At 43.5% G+C, this 15,293-nt stretch overlaps 1 protein-coding gene across 1 annotated transcript in view; it reads left to right on the forward strand.

Annotated features, from left to right (window-relative positions):
• The first annotated feature begins 389 nt into the window (after positions 1-389).
• Positions 390-15,293, forward strand: part of LOC135205514 (glutathione S-transferase Mu 4-like) — a 1,039,821-nt gene continuing 1,024,917 nt past the window's right edge. Inside the window, exon 1 of the mRNA XM_064236257.1 lies at positions 390-566. The gene's annotated coding sequence lies outside the window, so the exon portion shown is untranslated. The remainder of the gene's footprint in view (positions 567-15,293) is intronic.

Here is a 15,293-nt window from a genome sequence, read left to right on the forward strand (position 1 = left end):
TCATTTTGGTACCACTAATGATAAAGTATTACGAGATACAGGAAGATGTCACTGATGAAATCTATTCTCAGGCTAGCAGAAGACAATTCCTCGACCTCTAGCTGCCAATTCATTGCATAGTCATGAATAATTTTACCACAATGTCAAATAACTATTTCATCATTTAGCAATAGGGACGATAAAATATGTGATTTTCTCCCCAAATCTTTAATATGGTAAAGCAACAATATATGCCACTGACTGACTGTATTCTAAAATAATAGTGGAAAAAAATTGACTATCGATAAAAAATCCCGCAAAATCTGAGCGGACTCGTGAGTCGTGACTCCCAGGCCAGGTGCTCGTCACTCGTCAGTCCTTAAGTTGACAGTGACGTTTTGGGTTACGCTAATCGGCTTGGGTGTCAACACTTCACAATCGCGGGATACTTCACGTGATTTCGATTTTATTTTTAAAGTCAGATTGTGGTGGATCAAATAGAGGTTTTATAGTGAAAACGAAGCGTGGTAATTACACGGCTGTCTTGAAGTAGGCCAGTCGTAGATCAGGCAGGCAGTCAGTTCAAGGTATGTTTCCAACATTGAATCAAGGCTGTGGTTCTCATTTTTTTCAATCTAAAGATAGTCATACCATGCAGTGCCTAGTAATGTTTTTTTTTTTCAACTGTCTTCGCCGTAAATATGTTATAAATTAGAACTAGCTACATTAAAGGATGTCTCGATTTTATACAGATTTGACTCCAAAAAGGTGGCTCATTCATATACGCCTAACAAGATTCTAAAAGTGCGGAAGCCTAATGGTTCTTGATTTTCAAGTAATTGAATGAGCACTTCTTTACTCTTGCTGTCATTGTGTTGCTTCAACTTAATCTCCCTTTAGCTAGGGGAGGGGATTTTTATCGATATGGTTTTCCAAATAGAATTTTAACCCACCTAGGCCTATACCCCGTAGCGGGGTGGGGCCCTCAGTGCACCACACCCGTTGCAATGTAGGCGTTAGGTTTACAGTTCTTTGCGGCGTCACCTTCGGACGTTGGCTGCAAACCCTTTCATTTCTTTCACTGTACTTCCGTTCATATTCCATTTCGGTAGATCTAGGGTACTTATCCGCGGCGGCCTAGACTATGGCAGTTGCTGTTTTTATATGTAGTTTTACCTACTGAACAAGAATTTTAAGTAATATTTATTCAGACGACTGTAATTAACCCCCAAGGGGCCAGTACTGGTATTTCTACAGAAGCAATCCACAGTGGCCTAGAGTATGGCAATCGACGTTTTCCTATGTTATTTTACGTAATGAACAAGAATTTAAAGTAATATTTGTTGGGACGACTGTAATTAACCCCCAGAGGCCAGGGGCCGCATACTCAAAACTTCCAAAGGCGCCTTTTGTGGCAAAGGCGCCGTTTCCAGTCGGCCGTTACTCGAAAGGCTCATACTCAAAACACCAGTGCGGCCCGCCATCTTGGAAATATGGCGCCGAGAGCCTTTGCGCTAGGGCTGGTTAGAGCAGCCTTGAGGTGGGAAAGGCAAAACTTTGGGATTGACAACAAGTAAGAAGAGGATGTCTCCTACCTCTTGTATACGTCAATGAACGCCATTATACATAGTTTTTATTTTGCAAGTTACTCTAATTGCTTTGTAATAGTGTGATATTCCTCTGCAGACGTTAGATTTAAAGTTATTGGATGTGTATTATTTAAAATGATTTCATATATACAATCTAAAATTCCTATATTATAATCTGATTGTGTTGACCTTTAGTTATCGTATATCTTATAAAATGTTCATGTATAATCAATGCTAGAAAAACAATATATTTTGTTGTCTTGTTAAATAAATTTCAATACAGAAAATGTATCTTTATACTATGTACTATATGCAAAGGTGAAAATATGTATGCAATTTCCCTGCCTTATCACTTCTCATGGTACTCATAAGGCACATTAAACTTAGGTTAAAGTGGTTAGAGATAAGTACAGTACTACATACAGTGACTCACATTATGAAATAAATGCCACCTAGATACAAATAAGTTATGAAATAAATGAATTTTATGTTCATATTACCTAGATATAAATAGGTTACTGTATCACTGAATGACCCTTAATAATAGCAATATCATGTATCACATAGTACATTATCTGCAGGAAAGAAATAACATACTAAAGTAAATAAAAAATAAAAACTTACAATAAGGTAGAGGTAACTGAGATCACAGAGGTATCATTTTATACTATTATAAATAGGAAACATGCTTTATAGCCAAAATAGAGAAATAACATGAATAAGAATTGTAAATAAACAAATGCTGTACTAAACTTATCACAATAAACGAGATCACAAGAAGCACGATATAATAAGAGTAAATGGAGGAAAAATAAAAAAATAAACCTCATTAAATAATGGAGTGATTAGCATAAGACAATGAGGTAGTATATCACATTACTCTTAAACAAAAAACGTACAAAAAACTAATCTCATAATGAAGAGGAATATGACATTTATCACATTATGGGCACCCTTGGTATAGGAACATATAAGGCATGGTATGAAAAAAAAAAATAGATTTTACTACTATATAGACTATATTAAAAGTAGTACTACCACTTAAAAAAAAAAAATTATGCATGATGTCTCTTAGGCATATCAGTCATGGTTACCATGCTGTCAGCTATTACCCTTACATTTCCATTTAATTCTTTTACACTTGCATTTAATTCGTTTTTTATTAGACAATATACCTGAAAAATATCAGAAACATCTGCCACACCTCAACTGCTACTTGCTCCAGTAGGCCCAATCTTACCAAAACTTCCTCTGAAGGTTCTAGAGCTAAACTTTCATGAGGACCACCACCTCAAAAGATTATAATACAGAAATTAGCTACTGCAATAACTCTGGAAAAGAAACATCAATGTAATTGTGTAATTATTGACAGTAATTATGATCAATGACTTCCCACATCTCTACCTCATCAAAGGAAAAAAAAGTGACAGATACCATAGATAGAGTACATAACAATTACTTGAGTCACAACTAGGCATGGTTATGTTATGTTCAGGTTAGCCTAGGTTAAGAATTGGTCTTGTAGATAAGACCCTTTTTAAAAATACGGACCCCAGTTTTATCCTTTTGAACAGGTCTCATGTTTTCGTGTGGGACTACTATTCTTCAAAAGCTCCCTAACTTTATAACCTAACCTAACCTAAGATTAAATGGTTAACATTAATTTGGGGCAGAAATGCCATACATGAAAAATCTCTTAGAATTGTGTAAAATATATAAAAATAAAATGATCTGGTTACGCAAGGCATAGGTATTGGCAACTTATGCAATAATACCCACAGCCTAGGCATATCATCACGCTTAGGCTAAAACATTCATTTCCAAGCAATATCATAGGATACTTTTTGCATAGCCTAACATATAGCCTACTAGGAATATATCATAATTAGCATGATATTAACAGTAGACATAAGCCAAGGCCTAGCCAAAACTCGCTTCAATCTAGGTATGTATGCCAATTAGTTTATGCTAAATTAGGGATGTTGCTTCCTTTTTTTAGCCACAGGGTCCATCATGCCGCTCTTTAATCGCTCTGCCATCAACAACCAGCTGATATGCTGTTGTATCGTGATTGGTTCTCATTCTCTAGCCACGCTATGATACGGACGATGTGATTGGCTGGACTATCCAAAGGCGCCTTTGACAAAAAGGCAGCCTTTTCGTGCAAAGGCACATCCAAGGCGCCTTTGAAAATCTTTGTGTATACGATTTCGCCTTCGCCGAAAGGCGCCTTGGGCGAGCAGCCTTGGGAACGCGCCTTTTGTCAAAAGGCACCTTTGCGTAAGGCTTGTTTGAGTATCCGGCCCCAGTACTAAATGGCGAAATACATGGACGCCCCAATCCCTATTGGATGTCGTATCTGGTTACGTTCCTTGCAGTTCGTTCGGAACTATTCTTTAGAATTACCCTGCAAGAAACGTAACCGCGGATACGACATCCACTAGCGATTGGGGCGTCCAATGTATTTCGCCGTGTTTAGTACTGTCCCCGGGGGGTTAATTACAGTTTGTCCGAATAAATATTACTTAAAATTCTTGTTCAGTACGTAAAATTGCAGAGAAAAACCGCTACTGCCATAGTCTGGGGCGCCGCGGATAGGTACCCTAGATCTACCCCAGTACTATAAACATGGCGAAATACATTGGATGCTCCAATCCCTAATGGATTCCGTATCCGCAGTTACGTTCCTTGCAGTCCGTGTGGACTGCTGCTGTAGAATTACCGGGTATTATTCCGTGGTGGCCTAGACTATGGCAGTTGCAGTTTTTCTATGCAGTTTTACCTCCTGTACAAGAATTTTAAGTAATATTCATTCGTACGACTGTAATTAACCCCCAAGGGCCAGTACTAAACACGGCGATAGACATTGGACGCCCTAATCCCTAGTGTATATCGTATCCTCGGTTACGTTTCTTGCAGTCCATGCGGAACTATTCTGTAGAAATACCAGATTTTCTTCCTGTTGCACCTTTAAAACCTTAACTCACGTTTACCTTTCAGCGCAGAATGACCTTATAGGTCCCAGCGCTTGACTGTTGTCCTAAATCTAATTCCCATGTCAGTCAAGGGTAGGTTTACGAACAAGCTATTTCCGTTTGGATACCTTTTTTGGTTACTTGTGCTGACAAGGCGGAGGGGCAGGGCGAGAGGGCGGACAGCGGCTACCCTGGAAACTGGAGCCCTAGCAGGCTTGAGGGCAAATTAATCTACAATGGACGACTGACGGCCAGTAAAAAGTAAAAAAAGGACAGGGTATTACAACTAGGATACATTTTATAGGTTTGTTGAGTATTTAAGTGGGCGTGTTGTAAACTGGATGGGATTTGTAGTAAGGCTAGCCTAGGCTATATGCCTAAGTAGGATAAATGTACAGTATTTGGTTTTGGAAGGGTGTAACCAAGTTAACCTGAATAATAGATATGCATAAGAATGAATTCCAATTAATTTTACACGGCAAAAGAAGACTTATTGTGACCCACGGCAGCATGGTGTAACCATAGCTTCTTGACATCTCGCCTCAAGATCTATAATGTCAAGACAGATGATGTTACTGGGCTTCCGAGTTTCAAATGAGTTGTTCACAGCGTCCCCGCCCCCCAACCCTGACTGATGAAACGGTTCTTTGTCTAAGGCCGGGTATTCACAAGACCACTGAGATACAAGGCCTGTTCAATGTTTTATGACGTAAGCAAGGATGGTCAGAGCTGCTAGCACTGACTATGCTGCCAGACGAAAGAAATGTAAACAAAACCTCACCATAATCGACCATTTTTTGGTTTGCCAGTTATTAATTTCCTTATTTTGCTTGCCTACACTAATTAGTGTACACCAAATAATACTTACTCGAAACACAAGTTAAGAGATTTAATATAAAATACTGAATTTTTTTTTTTATTTAGTTACAATACAGTGTAAGTGGTCCCTCGAGATACGAAATTAATCCGTTCTGAGGTGGCCTTCGTATCATGAGCTTTTCGTATCTTGGACAGCATTTTACATGTAAAATACCTAATCCGTTCTAAGCCCTCCAAAAACACCCCAGTAAATTTAATAATAAAGCTATATTGACCTATAAACAATGAAATAGTACAACAATTTGGACCATTCAATACCGAACTTAATATGTACTGCTAATATACCTGTAAATAAAGTCTATTAGTGTACATGGTATACAAGTAAAATTGTACGTACATATGTACGTATGTAGTAATATGTGGAAGCTTACCTTTCGAGTGACGCTATCTCCGAAAGTGGCGACAGAGGAGGAAGACAAACGGCAGATACAGTAGTATCTCGAGATACGAAATTAATCCGTTCCGAGGTGCCTTTCGTAATCCGTTCCAAGCCCCTCCCAAAAAATCCAAAAACCCCAGTAAATTTCATCATAAAGGTAAATTGACCTATAAACAATGAAATACTACAACAATTTGGACCATTCAATAAGTAACTTAATAATAAAAATGCAAAACTTGTAAATAAAGTGTATATTAGTGTACAAGAAATGTGGAAGCTTACCTTTCGAGTGAGGCTATCTCCGAAAGTGGCGGCAGAGGAGGAGGAGGACAAACGGCAATACTCACTTAACTTTACGAAACACATAATAAAATGTCAGAAAAACAAACTAAATTTACAAAACACATTAACAAAACTGCAACACTTAACTTTACAAAAAACTTAAAATAAAATTTATTTTGTCTTTTTTTGATTTTTACATTTCTTTTTACTTTTTTGTACTTTACGTAATTTCAATTTCTTCACCACCGAATGGATGCCAGTCCGTTTACGGAATTTTTCGAACCACCCATGAGAAGCCTTGAACTCTGGGGTTGCCGTTGATGTCCCCTCTCCGCCGTTGTCTTCGGCTTGGGCAATCAAATCGCTGAAAATAGCGCTGGCCTTCTGGCAGATTGCCATCTCGGTTATCATATCGCCATCGATTTCTTTATCCTCGATCCATACAAGAAGCAGCCTTTCCATTTCATTATGCACATGGCTCCTCTTGTTGGCACAAAATAGTTATGCCCTTGAAGGTGCAGCTGCTGTGATGGCTTCCTTCTGCTTGAGGATGGTGCCTATCGTCGACGGATTTCGGCCGTATTCCTTAGCGATCACACTCAACCGCAAGCCAGCTTCATACTTTTCTATTATCTCCATCTTTGTCTCCATAGAAAGCATTCTCTTCTTTCTGTGAACTTCAGCAACTTTCTTGGGACCCATGACTATATGTACTGTACGTAATTAAGTTACGTATGTAGTACGTATACTAATTAGGTTCTCACAACGCGATAAAGAAGCACAACGAAATCACTAACGAATTTACGATACTAAACGAAATCGTTGGACCGAACGAATGCAGCATGCGTACGATAAAGCTTCGGGTGCGAAGTGGCTGAGCGAAGGCACGCCACCACGTAAGATGCATGATGGGAGGGATGCTGTCCAATAGGAGAGAAGGATCTCATGGCAGAGCAGGAGGATGGTGGCGAGTCTACTAGAACTAAGATGGCGGCGCGCGGCGCGAGTTTCAAATTGTTATCGGGCGAATCTCGGACTTCAGAAAACCTTTCGTATCTTGAAAACTTTTCGTATGTAGAGCAGTAAAATTTTTCGTGTCAGCTTTCGTATCTCGAGTTTTTCGTAAGTTGAGCCTTTCGTATCTCGAGGTACCACTGTACGTACGTACACTTAACTTTACAAAACACATAAAAAAATGTTAGGAAAACATAAACTAAACTTTACGAAACACATTAACAAAACTGTAACACTTAACATTAACAAAACTGTAACACTTAACATTACAAAAACTTGAAATTAAGAATTTTTTTTTGTCTTTTTTATTTTTTTTTTTATTTTTACATTTTTTTTTTACTTTTTTATATTTTACATTTTTATTGTAGTGTCTTACCGAACAATTATACAGCCGTGATTTCCATGAGCGGCAGGAGACAAAATTCAAATTTGGTGCGTAGGTGTTGCCAACACTGGTGGTGATGACGTTATCTCCCTCCACTTGCGGGAGAACCAGGTACAACTGCCCAGGTGAATCCAATTCTTTTTCCTGCCAGCGTCCGGTGAACATCGGTGGTTGGTGCGGTTGGATGACTTTGCTTCGTTTTTTTTTTCTTTTTTTTTTTTTCTAGTGGATTTGATCTTCGGAATGGTGAAATACTCTTTTTTTGGCGTTGTCGTTAATTGAATATTTAGGCATTGCCATGTCGGATTCTAGTCCGTCGGGAGTTAGGTTTTGCATCTCAGGATGTAAAACTAGATTATCCAAATTAGAGTAGGATTCTCACACTAAATGTGTTAAGTGTAGGGGGCAGGTTTGTTCAGCAGATCAAACATGTAATGAGTGTAGTGATTGGACTGAATCTCAATGGAAGATTTTTAGTTCATACTCAGAGAAATTAGCGAAAGACAGAGGTTAAGACATTTTTGGAGAAAGCGGTTTCAGGTAAGAGTGTAGTTGAGGGTGCGTCTGTCTGTCCTGACACGTCTCCTAGACAAAGGTCACTGTCGAGCTCCCCCGCACAGGGAGAGAAGACATACCGGAAGTCCAAGGGAGGCGATCGGAGTTGCCCCCACAGACAGGCGCTTCTCTTGTTGAACCTGTTGCGCCTCAACAGGAACTCGGTTGGCCGTTGGAAAGGCGTTGCGGTTAGCAGCGCCTTTCGACTGATTCAAGCGATGCGTCTCCGTTGCGCGGCGCTCTTGGGAGATTTGTCCGTTTTCGCGTCCCTTAGGCATTCAGGCGCCGATCCTTTGTCTCCTCCAGTCAAGCGGTATAAGGAGCCTGAGAGTAGTGTTGCGCTGCGGCCGTTAGCGGCTCGTTCGTCGCCTCAAGGTGTTCCATTTTCGGCTCCATCTACTAGTAGAGATTGTGGCTTTAGCGCTGTAGTATCGCCACCTAGCCGTTCTAAAGGTGTTTCCTTAGGCGCTTTTTCGTCTGTTGCACCTGCTGCGCCTGTTTCGCCTCGAATTTCGGCTGCTCTGAGCGAGGCGCAAGTAGTTATTCTTCCTCCTGAAGAGCATTTAGGCTCTTCCAAGCCTTCTTTAACTGTTATTGATACTTCTTTGGCGCCTTTGTGCAAGCAGTTAGAGATGTTAACTAACTGGATGAATGAGGCCAAGGGTAGTTTCCTAAGCCTTCAGGATCAGGTTGTAGTTCCGTCTACTTCTTCCGGCGGCGCGGATCGGAGAATGAGGAAGACCTTGTTCTTTCTAAAGCGGTTAGACATTCGTTGAAAGACGGAGAAATGGATGTCTATGAAAAGAGACTTAGGGAAGGCTCTTTTTGCTTACCCCCCTCCCTCTACGTTGCTTCGTAAGAGGTATAGGTTTTATGTAACTGGGGAAGCTCCTTCTCTGGGAGTTTCTGCCTCCTCCAGGGAGACTCCTCCAGTTTTGTACATGCAACTTCCCCGGCAGATATATACTTAGCTATAGTCTCTGACGTCCCGACAGAATTCAAAACTCGCGGCACACGCGACAGGTAGGTCAGGTGACCAGCCCACTCCCGCCGCTGGGTGGCGGGAATAGGAACCATTCCCGTTTTCTAACCAGAATTTTTCTGTCGCCGGTAGCAACAACATCGTTGTTGGTACCTCCTGCATTGGAATTCTTTTCTCGTTGGCCGAGGATTATCGATTTGTCTTTTGGTGATGTACTTTGATCTTTGGTTTTGGCATACGCTTATAGTGGACTGTTTTTTGGATTTGGAATTGGATTCTCTTTAAAATGTCTGACGTGGCACTGTATTTAGGGTGTGTGCGAAAGAGGTATGTAAGGTGAGGCTACCGAAAGCTTCGGTGGATCCTCACACAGTTTGTAAAAAATGTAGGGGGAATGATTGTTCTGAGACTAACACCTGTCTGGAATGTGAGAACTTAACGGAAGTGGAATGGAAGACCTTGGCTTCTTATGTAAGGAAACTTGAGAAAGATAGGGTTAGGAGGGGGCTTCCATCAGAAGCTCAAGTAGATCCTGCTCTAATGAAACAGGAAGTAGCTCCTAACTTTCATAGTATTTCTCCTGCTCATAGTTTGGTTTCAGCCTTCCCCCAGTAGCGAACCTGTAGATGCGTCTACGGAAATGGCTGCAATGAGAGCCTCTATAATCAGCTTGAAAACGCAACTGCAAGCGATGAAGGAGACAGGTAAGCGCAGTGATGTGTGCAGTGATTTGTGCAGTGTCCCCAGTGAAGTGGAGGGGGCGTCTGACCGACTCCGCATTGCTCCTAGGCCTAGACCTCTTTCAGACTCCCATGACCAAGGGAAGGAGGAATGGTCGAAAGCCGCAAGGGGGGGGATGTAGAGTATTCCCAACGGTCAGGCGTCCCTTCGGCAGATCCTGTAGCCGCTTCCCAGGCTGCCAAGGATAGCTACTGCAAAAGCGTCCTGAGGAAGTGCTTTTCGGACTCAGACTCTTCGTCTCCCAGAAGGGGATGGAGTTCTTCCGCTAAATCGCGTCCTCTTAAGAGATCCTGGAAGACGCCAAATAGCGAAGCGTTACGTTCCAGTCCGGAGCCTTTTCCGGATTATTCGCCTGCTCGTAAGAAAGAGAGCCATGAGAACTCCTGACACTCTTTCCCCGGAAGACTTATCACACAAGACAAAGGAAGTCTTGGTAGGACTCCAACAGCAGTTGTCTGCCTTAGTAGGAGTTTCTTGCTGAAAGGCTCTTCTAGAAGAAAGACATTCTCTTCCCATCAAGAGTTCCGTTAGGAGAGAGTCAGAGAGTAAGCGTCCTGGCGTTAGCAGACGCTCCTCGCCTGAAAGGTTTTCGTCCCCAGCGAGACCTTCTTCAGTCGTACATGACAGAAATCGGAAACGCCCTATGAGCAAGAGTTCTCCCAGAGTTTGACTAGAGAAGAGTTTGCCTCCCATTGGCAAGCATCAGGAGCCTGATTCGCGAATTTCTCGTGAGAGAATTCGTTCGACTAAGAGCTCCGGGAGAGAAGAGAGTCCCTCTCGATTTAGAGCTCCTCTAGAAGAAAGGAGCACTCGTTCGTCCTCGAGACATTTTCCGAAGGACGCAAGAGTTTCGCCTAATAGGCCTCGAAGATTGGACAAGTTTTCCTCTCCTCCTAGGAGGAGTAGGAGAGATTCTAGCTCCTCTCCGGAAAGACGCAAAGGAAAAAGGAGTTATTCGCCTGCTAGACGCAGTCAACGGGACGCAAACGTCTCCCCTCATGGACGACGGGAACAGAAGGTTCTCCTTTCTCCTCGCAGACGCATTTCGCCTTCTAGGCGTCCTCATCAGGACGCAAATGCCTCTCCTTCTTGGACCAGGCAGCCTCACCAGGACGCAAGCGCCTAGGCGCTCTCACCAGGACGCAAACGCGTCTCCTTCTTGGCGCCAGGAACAGGATGTTCTACTTTCGCCTAGCAGGCGTTCTTCGCCTCACAGGCGCCTGATTCAGGACGCAAGCGCCTCTCCTAGCAGACGCAAGGAGCACATCAGAAGTCCGAGTATAGAGAAACTCCAGGACTCACACAGGAAGGATGATAGGAGTAAGGAAGAAAGGAAAAGACTTCCTTCAAAGGATCGGTCTCCTGTTGAGGAAAAGCCCTCTTCTCCCACATCACTTTTGGAAGAAGTATCGGATGAAGAGATATCCAAAGATGCAGGAGTTTCAGACTATAAGAGACTTGCTTCTCTATTGCTGCAGGTGTTTGGAGACTCACTACGCCAGTCGGATCCCCCTTCGCCAGGATCGTTATTATCCAGTACGAAAATGTCGAAGGCTTCCTCATTCGTTAAGATGACCCCTACTCTTTCTATGAGAAAGTCTCTGAAGAGTCTAGAGAACTGGCTCAGAGCTAAGAAAGAAGCGGGTAAGACAGTTTTTTCTTGTCCACCCTCTAAGTTGACAGGGAACCAGGGATGTGGTATGATACCAAGGAGCCAATGGGCCTGGGTCTACCTTCGTCCTCTGATGCGGATTTTTCCGCTCTTGTAGATGCGTCTAGAAGACGCTCTCTACACTCGGCAAAAGCCTCTTGGGGAATGTGTGAGGTGGATCATCTCATCAAGGGCCTCTTCAAGACTCTCGAAGTCTTTAACTTCATGGACTGGGCCTTGGGAGCCTTAGCCAAGAAGTCGCAAGAACCAGACTTCGTTTCCATGGAAGAGTTGGGCAGTGTTTTAACCTGCCTAGACAAGGCGGTTATGGATGGCTCAAATGAAGTGGCATCCCTGTTTGGATCCTGTATTTTGAAGAAGAGGGCAGTGTTTAGCTCCTTCTTAACAAAATCTGTTTCTCTCGGCCTCTGCAGAGATCCTCCCTTTATACGCGCCCCTCTCTAGTCACCTGTTTCCGTCAGAACATAGTGAGGGACATTTCGAAGACGCTTTCAGAAAAAGCCCACACAGGACCTGCTGGCTCAGTCAGCGAAGAGACTAAAGCCTGCTGTGCCTCTGGCGAAAAAGGAGAAAGTCCCTTCCAGCAGCCCAATTTCGAGGTAGGTCTGCATCAAGAACTTCTCTTAGAAGTAGACGACCGGAGAAGAGAGGAAGGTCTTCTCGAAGGCCGTTCGTCAAAACCCAGTGAGACGGGGTCCTCCAGATAAAAGTGGGTGCCAGGCTTCTAGATTGTTACGAAACTTGGGCACAGAAAGGTGCCGATGCCTGGACCCTATCCATCCTAAAGAAAGGATATTTAATCCCCTTCAGGGAAAAACCTCAACGACAACTCCAAGGGAGTTAACAGCAAATTACAAGGAATCCGTCAAGAAACAAGCCCTTCTACATCTCGTAGAGCAGATGCTTTTCAAGGAAGCCATAGAGGAAGTAAGAGATCTCTCTTCCCAGGGGTTTTACAATCGCCTGTTCTTAGTTCCGAAGAGCTCAGGAGGTTGGAGGCCAGTTCTGGACGTGAGCGCCCTGAACGAATTCGTAGCAAAAAGGAAGTTTACTATGGAGACGACAGCCTCGGTGTTAGCAGCCCTGCGTCCAGGGGACTGGATGGTATCCCTGGAACCTTGCAGGATGCTTATTTCCATGTACCAATACACCCATCGTCCAGGAAATACCTAAGATTTATGGCTCAAGGAAGAGTTTTTTTCAATTTCGGGCCCTTTGCTTCGGACTATCAACAGCCCCCCAAGTGTTCACGGGTCTAATGAAAAAATGTGGCCCACTGGCTTCACCTCTCGAAGGGATTCGGATATCCTTGTATTTTAGACGACTGGCTGATACGAGCACAGTTGCGAGTCAGATGTCTGGAGGACTTAAAACTGACACTGGAGTTAACACAGTCCTTGGGACTGTTGGTAAACCTCGAGAAATCCCAGATGATTCCCAGCAGAACATTGTTTATCTGGGGTGGGGATTCGGATGGATTCTCGGGGTTTTCAGGTTTTTCCATCACAGGAAAGACAGAACCGCTGCTTGGAAAAAGTAGCAACCTTCCTAGAGAAAGAACAATGTTCCGCGAGGGAATGGATGAGTCTTCTGGGGACCCTTTCCTCGTTGGAACAGTTCATTTCTCTAGGAAGGCTTCACCTAAGGCCGTTACAGTTCTATCTAAGAGAACGTTGGGATCAGAAATCTCAAAATCTGTCCGATTCCTTCCAGATCACGAAGGAGATAAAGGAGGACCTGCTCTGGTGGATGAATCCGTGCAGGATCAGCGAAGGAGTATCCCTTCACGTTCCGAACCCTCGGCTAGTGTTGTACTCCGACGCCTCAGATGCGGGGTGGGGAGCCACTCTAGGGACGAGAGAAGTGTCAGGCACCTGGAGGGGAGAACAGGTGTCCTGGCACATCAATATGAAAGAGTTAGCAGCGATTCACCTGTCCCTCATACACTTCGAGGCTCAGATCACAGGTTCGGTACTGCAGATCAACAGCCCTAGCTTATATCAAGAAGCAAGGAGGGACGCACTCGTTCTCCCTTTACAGGAAAGCAAGGGAACTACTGCTTTGGGCAGAAGAGAGAAGAATCACTCTCCGGACAAGATTCATCCAAGGAGACAAAAATGTACGAGCCGACCTTCTGAGCAGGAGAGACCAAGTACTTCCTACAGAATGGACGTTGCATCAGGAAGTATGCAACAGACTTTGGAACCTCTGGGGGAGATCAAATATAGATCTTTTTGCCACCCATTGGAACAACAGGCTGGAAAGTTACTGCTCCCCGATCGCCGACCCAAGGGCGATGGCAGTGGACTCCCTTCTCCTCGATTGGACAGGAATAGACGGGTATGCTTTTCCTCCGTTCAAAATATTAGCGGAAGTGGTAAGGAAGTTTGCAGCAGCAGAGGGAGCCAAACTGACCCTCATAGCCCCGTTCTGGCCTTCACAAAACTGGTACACAGAGGTACTGGGATGGATGGTAGACTTTCCGAGATCTCTCCCAAACAGGAGCGATCTTCTCAGACAACCCCACTTCGACAGGTATCACAAAAACCTACCCGCTCTCGCTCTGACTGCCTTCAGACTATCGAAGGACTTGTCAGAACGAGAGGCTTTTTCTCGAGAAGCTGCGAAAGCTATCGCAAGAGCGAGAAGACCATCTACTATTCGAGTATACCAGTCGAAGTGGGATGTGTTTCGCAGATGGTGTAGAGCTCAGAAGATATCCTCGTCCAGTACCTCTGTGACAGATATAGCCGATTTCCTCCTGTATTTGAAGGAGAAATGTAATTTAGTAGTCTCTACAATTAAGGGCTATAAGAGTATGCTATCTTCAGTCTTCAGGCATAGAGGCCTTAACATTGGGGAAGACAAAGATTTGCATGACCTGATAAGATCCTTCGAGACGTCAAAGAACAGAGGGATTAGAGCACCTAATTGGAACTTAGATGTGGTCCTCAAGTACTTAATGACATCAAAATTCGAACCTCCCTGTAAGGCTACGTTCAGAGACCTGACAAGGAAGTCTTTATTCTTGGTCGCGCTGGCTTCAGCGAAAAGAGTAAGTGAGCTACAAGCCTTAGAACATAATGTTTGGCTTTTAGGAACGACTCGGCGTTCTGTTCCTTCAAACCAATGTTTTTGGCGAAGAATGAGAACCCGTTCGAAACCTTGGCCTCGAACATTCGAAGTAAAAGGACTTTCTTCGCTTGTAGGAACAGAGCTAGAAAGGGCTCTGTGCCCAGTGAGAAGCCTTAAGTTCTACATAGAAAGGAAGAATGAACTACAGGGGAGTAAGGAAAGTTTATGGTGCTCAGTGAGAGATCCCAGAAGGCAGATCTCTAAAAATGCTCAGGCGTTCTTCATCAGAGACGTAATCAAGGAAGCCCATTTACAGTGTAAAGAAGAACAACTGAACCTCCTTAGAGTTAAAGCTCACGAGGTAAGAGCAGTCGCTACCTCTTTGGCATTCCACAAGAACTTGTCCATACAGACTCTAGTGGAATCGACCTTTTGGAGATGCAATTCGGTCTTTGCAGCTCATTACTTGAGAGACATTCAAGTGACGTATGACAAGTGCTTCACTCTAGGAGCGTACGTATCTGCGGATTCGTTGCTGGGACAGGGAGCTGAACCCAATCCTTTTTAGTTTAAGTTAGGTTTTTAATGGTGTTTGGTGCATTTTTTGGTCGATTGAAAAGAGGGTGCAGGAGTGACCCCTTCAAATCGTAGTGCTAACATGTTAGTGTGGTCAGGTGATCGGGATTGGTCGTTAGGCTCCTTGTGTATATTAAATACCTAAAGCTCTATCATGTAAGAGGGTTAGCCCCCGTTGGTATGATACAGGTCAAGGTTCTGCCATGTAAG

The sequence above is a fragment of the Macrobrachium nipponense genome, chromosome 24 (genome assembly GCF_015104395.2).
Source record: "Macrobrachium nipponense isolate FS-2020 chromosome 24, ASM1510439v2, whole genome shotgun sequence".
Classification (NCBI taxonomy): Eukaryota; Metazoa; Arthropoda; class Malacostraca; order Decapoda; family Palaemonidae; genus Macrobrachium; species Macrobrachium nipponense.